At 32.5% G+C, this 6,869-nt stretch overlaps 1 long non-coding RNA gene across 2 annotated transcripts; it reads left to right on the top strand.

Annotated features, from left to right (window-relative positions):
* The first annotated feature begins 635 nt into the window (after nucleotides 1-635).
* On the top strand, nucleotides 636-2,288 carry LOC11416238 (uncharacterized). 2 transcript variants are annotated; one of them, XR_003010126.2, is made up of 4 exons: nucleotides 636-759; nucleotides 1,320-1,584; nucleotides 1,674-1,782; nucleotides 2,051-2,288. It is a non-coding gene; the product is annotated as an uncharacterized lncRNA (long non-coding RNA). The 2 variants fall into 2 exon arrangements; XR_003010127.2 differs by having other exon boundaries at nucleotides 708-759; nucleotides 1,476-1,584.
* The last annotated feature ends 4,581 nt before the right edge of the window (nucleotides 2,289-6,869 follow it).

The following is a 6,869-nucleotide window of genomic DNA, read 5'->3' on the forward strand; positions in this document are numbered from 1 at the left end:
TATTGTATTAAGCAGTTGTTTGATTTAAATTTAGGTTTAGGCTTAAATAGCTAAATAAATTAATTAATTATACATAAAAAATAAATAAATAGTTTATGATATTATATAAATATGTATGAGTGGGGTTGCGGGTCTCGGCAGTATAGTACCCTTACCCGTGCCCATATTCATTTAATTTTGTGGGTATTACTCGTACCTGTGTCCAGACCCATAAAAGCGGAGTTTTACCCTACCTTGCAGATACTCATTGGGTCTGGATCCAATTGTCATCCCCAGCCTAAATGCACTCATTAACATTTTTCAATAATAAAAAATCGACTTTGAAGAACTGCACGTGATCATGTTTATGATGGAAGAGAGCCACACTTGCACAAAGCACAAGTCAATTAATAAAAGCCAAAAGGGACATGAAAGTTTTCAAAAAACAAGAGGAATCTCACGTGATGGGTTTCCCAAAACCAAGGGACAATAAAATTAGAACATGTTCGTAGAACAAGTCAAATTTTTGTTTACTGAAGTGTGTGAATGAATTTTTGTTTATTGAAGTGAGTTATTGAATGCAAGTGGTAGATTTTTTTTATAAAGAAAAGTGTAAATGGTAGATGATTAACAGTAAATAAATAAACACCGTGATGGTAGTATGTGCTGGATATAAAATGTGCGTCTCTCTTATAGTCCTTCATCATTCATTCACTCACTCACTTTTCTATATTCTCTCTTTTTGGTTTTCCAGACTCAGTTATTTGAAGCAAGTTCAAGGTAATTTCTTCTATATTGTTTTCAAATTATCTCTTAATAATACACTGTTACAGAGATTTATATTATCTATCATTGTTAACTAATCGATGACATTTCATATGGAAATTCTTCATTTTTATTTCCTTTCTTTCATTTCATCTAGTAATAATTTTTAAGTGCACGTTATTTTCACTTAGTGTTACTTGGGTTTGTCTAGCAAGACCAATGAGTACTGCCGTGTTAAGTTACAGTTTTTCTTAAGTCTTTGTGAACTCAATTATTTTGAGACATGACCATTCTCCATTCAATTTGCGGTATGAGTTGATCCATAGAGGTGTCCATGTAACTATAAAACCTATTAAATTTTCTCAAAAATCTCTATATTTGTGCCATGGATCACGAGATTGACGTAATTAGACAACATCTAAGCACCTATATGCAACAACTTCTACGACAGATCTGCCACCTTACACACTTCATGGTTGCCTCGCCTTCCCCATTATGTGTTTAGCAAAATTTCATTACTTCTATATTATAATGTCGAACTTCCATATACTCACGTATTCGTTTGTATAATGTAGAATGAATTGACCCGCCACCAGCTGACAATATTCTTCATATTTTTGGTACTCTATTTTGCGATGTCCACATTTGAGGGGTGAATATTGTCTAAACATGACTGCTCTTGGCAAGTGGATAATATGTCAAACCTTTATTGACTTTTTTTCTTTTATAAGATCATAATCCGTGTCCAATGCCGGATCCCTTGCCTTGAGTCTATGATAATATAAGCAGGAATGAGATGTTATGGGTCCCACTTTTGGTCAAATCTTTTTGGTTCGGAAGGTACGAACATATATACTTAATAAAGCACTTGCATCAATTTATTTTCTGAATTTTATATTCTTATTTTCTGACTTCAATTTATTTTTCAGGCTAAGAAGGATTCCGCGTTTGGAATGCTGTGAGGGTAGTTGGGAAATGATGATTCTGGTGATTTTGTTAAACAAGCTAAATTGGAGTGTACAGGTGATTCAATTTCAGGTAAATTACTCCCTATGTGCATGTTTGGATTACCCAAGTTATTGTCTGTGTTTTGATTCCAGGTGAATTTGATAGAATTGTGATAATTTTGTCAAAATTTATACTTTTGAATTTCAACAAAATCAGATGCTGATTTCACAAACTCGTTGTTAATATCATTACATACAGGATGGATTAATTAATTCCTAACTGTCATCTTCCCTTATTTTCGTATGATCTTTTCTTCCCACCTTTTGTTCATTGGAATATCTATGGATTGTATGGACAGCTGAATGAAGGAAACTAGGAGCAGCAGGGCAAAGTTTGTTTCAGGACTCAGGCATCCACTTCAACCTCTTACTGTTGTTATGTTCCTTCCTAGTTCGTTAGTTCATTGACAGTTATAAAACTATCAACAAATCATAACTAAATTCTGCTGTGCTCATAATTAATCATTGTAATTTGACTATTCAGATCAGAATTTCATTTCATGAATATATGAAGAATTGATTTTACGATTCTCTCAATTTTCTCTCATTTCTATTAGATTTCATGCTGGATAGTGTCAGATATTTGTGAGTCTTTAATTTCTGCATACTGTGACACTCTTTTTTGGTCATCTTTTCCCTAGTTTTAAAGTCAAACATAATTAAAATAACATATAGTTTTCTCATTGACACAATCTTTTTATGAAAGGTAAGTAAGCTATATTCCCACCTAGATATAACTACTTTTTACCAAATATTCTTAAACAAGATGTAGTAATAATAGCAGCTGTATTTTATTACATTTGTGTTCGTTTTCATTTGGTTTTAACAATGACACTAAAAGAATTTTGAAGTACAAATGATTTATATATCAATTTCACACAATCACCACTGCAGTATAGTTAGTTAATTGACCTTTTGAAGATTTACCATGCAACAATCAGTTTATGAATTGAAATAACGTTTTTATTAGGCTATTAAGTCGTCAAATTTAACGATTTATAGGAAATGAATGTGTTTTGTATAATGCAGTCATAAAGACTTAGTCAGGATTGTCCCTGAGCTGCATAGCTCTCTCTGTTGACATTGCATCAAACAGAAACAGTGGTTGCCTGTAAATAAATTCTCATTTCACTCTGCTGTATTCTTGTTATATTCCAAATATAGATCATCACCATAAGTTATGCATAGCGTACAACTTCTAGAGCCTCTAATTTCATTGCTTCATTAGCACAAATTCTTTAATACCATCTCATGGCATTCTTTAAAAAAAGAAGGGAAACTCGGTGTCGGTGCACTAAAGCTCCCGCATACGCAAGGTCTGGGAAGGGGTCCCATCATTTGGTGTATTGTACGCAGCCTTACCCTGTTTTTACACAAGAGGCTGTTTACAAGACTTGAACCCATGACCTATCAGTTACATGACAACAACTTTACCAGTTGCGTCAAGGTTACCCCTCCATCCCATGGCATTCTTTATTTTCAATTTTTACTTATTCCACCTATTGATATTAAGCTGTTTTAATTGTTCAGATCTTTTTTACTTACATAGACATTCATATAATCATATTTTGTCATTGTTCATAGGAGAATTAGATTCTTTCAAAGTATGATTATACGAACCTTCAAAAGAGTCGCAATTCATAGAAGTATATCTGAACAATGATATTTTTGAGAAATTGATAGCTGTATGTATAAAAGTTGGATATTAAATAGACAACAGATATACTAGCAGGTAACATATTTTTTTTTTAAAGCAACAACAAGAGAGTACTAACAGTGTCATACGTTTAGTAAGTTTGAACATTAACTGCATGCTGTTACATTTGATATGATTTTGTAGACAGTCATGTCTTCACAACAACTAGATTTGTTTATTTTTAACAGAAAACAGTATGGACAATATATTCAATATTATATAGCAAGTATGAGTACACCTTGTATGCATGGAATGTATCTATGAAACTATGAGCAGTGACATGTTAGACATTTATTTTCATATTTCAACGAAGGTGGGAGCTAAAAATTATTGTGCAGAAATGAATTGATATTAACATTAACAACAATTCAAGAAGGATATGTTGGTTTACTTCTTTGAAATACTTTGAAAATCCAGAAAACAAAAACATAAAATCTTCTAATGGCGATCCTCAAATTCCACCATGTATATGAAACATCATCTCCTAAATTTCCAGGCCGATACAGAAAACAGTGGTCTGTCACTCCAGCAGACAAGCAAACAATCATGTTCTTCTTTAAACTTGTACTTGTGACTATATCGCTGCAATAGATTAGTTGCTTCTATCCTCCCATTGTAACTCAAAGGTACCTTCTCAAATCCAGTCATTTCAAGCCTTCGAATCCATTTCTCGAGCTTCTCATGCCTTTCCTTTCTATCGACTTCCTCACAAGTAATAATGTTCTTTATTTGCTCACCAAGAAGCATGCTCTCGAGTTTTTGTCTCTCGACTGATGTTCTCGTAACAGTTGAATCCAAGCAATCCAACAGTGAACTGAAAGTAATCACTAAAATTTTCGGTTGTAGTTTTCACATGGCTTTAAGAAAACTCTCCATCTTAGGTGAAGCACCTAAAAAAAGAGGTGATAATGCTGAATCGGGACTCATGATATATGCATTGATCATATCTCTTTCTAGCCACTCTGCAAAAGTCCTCTGACCCATGTGAACCCCGTCTTAGTCCTGCGTGTGAGACTATGTCATGTCATCATCAGTGGCAAGCTTTCAAAATCAACATCTTCAAGTTTGCTAACTATCGGATTGAACTGTAAAGGTAAATCCAAAATCCTATTTTAAACATAAAAGAAATTGCACTTCTATGATTGCCAATAGAAATCAAAACGAGATTTCATGGTAGAAATGAGATCTGTATCAACTAATTGATTGCAACTAATTTAAATTAGTGACATAACATACAAATCATAATGACTTCAATTTGATTGCAACTAATTGTCTATCATCAAACTAAAACAATTTGTAAGCCTTGGGGAAAATGTATGGCCTGTATGCTACTTTTAATGGCTTATGTTTAACTTGTGATGAAGATTATGAAATTATCACCATGAAGTATGGCCTCTTGAATTTACAAGTACTTCTACAGTTTTATCGATTCAACAAGCTATAAGCATTCTTGTGAACTTATGCCATCTAACCAGAGCAGTGCATTAAGTAGTATATAATAACATTCACTATGATTGTTCTGAGATAGTCTTCAATCATTCTCAAATGCAGACCACGAGCAGGAAAGTGAAAATGCATCAACGAATTAGCTTGACATGTAAAATATTAATTGGAACTACTCGGTCCCAAGACCAACACGTACCAAAAATACGAGAAAAAATATACAACACTACAGAAGTGCAGGTGGAAAAGACGAGGCAGGGAGTACAAACCAGTCCAAAGCACCTTTCCAATAAACAAAACAATACACCAAAAAAAACAGCAGAACAAACACACCACTATAAACAACTAACTGGAGAATTTAATAGTCTAAAAAACACTGATCAAAAGCCATAGAACAGGCACAAAACCTATGAAGAAAATGCATCACCGATAACTGTAAACACAGCTGGAACATGAGGCCCTTCATCCCAAAAATTCAAGAAAAAAGGAGCAGACCACATCAGAGAAATGAAACTGAAAACCTGAGGTGCAAGGCTGAAACTGAAGCACAGAGAGAAAACAACAGAACACAAATGAAAGCCATTTCTATCTCAATAATTTTTTGCAAAAAAAACAAATACTTAAAAGTTACTTCCAAATTGAAAAAAAATAAAATAGAGTAGATATATGAACAAAACAAATTTATTATACCATTAACACGTTTAATATACACCTTACTTAATTTAAACTTCAAAATCTGATTTGCAATATGCATAAGAGCACTTATGTTTAGATTATATATCAATAAATAAATCATAAGTATTAGAGTTTAAAGTTTCAACAATCAATGCTAAAAATATAACCCAAATAAAACTGCATCACTTTCAAGAGCAAATCATATTAAAAACTTTCCCTTCATTGTGATTTTTTAGAAAACAATATATTCAGAACCCTTCACTGCTATGTTTCCCACTCACGTCTCACCAATGAGGTTAAAACTCAGAACTTCAAGGGCAGAAAATACTAACAGTAACAGTGGGAAATGGACGAAGACGATCTTATTGCGCCCAGAACACCAATTGGTGATAGGGAGAGCGGGAAAAATAAATTGATGAAATGGAACTATGTTGTCACAAAGAAAGATAAGAAGTTTATAATTATAATTTAGAAATGTATCTAGAGCTTTCTAATCTATCAACCCAATCAACCTTTGAGTATTCAAATATAAATTAGAACTGAAACATGCTATAAATTAATGAAACTATTTTTATAGAAAATTTTTATGTAAAAAATGCATAGATAAAAATAATTTCCATTTAAACATTGAGGATTGGTTATTAAATTATAAAAACTCTTGTAATTTATCTATGATTCAAAATCATCGAAATGTTTCAATTCTTCCGATCAAGGATACCTTCAGTTTTTCTTTTAAAATGAATTTATCAATGATTCAACAAGAAAATTTATATATTGAAAAAGAAACAAGAACAAGTTGAATTTTTTGTTAATAAACCAGGAATTTTTATATTTTTATAACCACTTCTTACTTAATATAAGAAAAAAATGTTAATTAAGGTTTGTTAAAGGATTACATTGTGCTACAAATGAAGCTACTTTCTCATCTATCAACCGAATCAAACATTAGTTTATCTAGTCATAAACTTAACCATATCCATGGTGGAATCAGAGAAAAAGCAGAAGCTTAAGGAAGAAGAAAGAGAGAGAAAATCTCTAGATTTATTGAATTGATATGAGTTTGTTAAAACATAGCTATATATAGCTGTATATAATCCTAACTAACTATATTAGCTAGGATTAGAATCATATAGAGCTAGTACATAGTAAAGTTCTATGGAATGGCAAGGTAACTTGCTGCGCAAGCTATCTATTATTACAAGTAATCACAGTTTAACACCTCCCTCAAGCTTAGCTAGCATGGTACAAATCTAACATGTTAAGCTTGGATAGAAAAGAGTGAAAACTCTTAGGTGGTAGTGGCT

Source organism: Medicago truncatula, chromosome 3 (assembly GCF_003473485.1).
Source record: "Medicago truncatula cultivar Jemalong A17 chromosome 3, MtrunA17r5.0-ANR, whole genome shotgun sequence".
NCBI lineage: Eukaryota > Viridiplantae > Streptophyta > Magnoliopsida > Fabales > Fabaceae > Medicago > Medicago truncatula.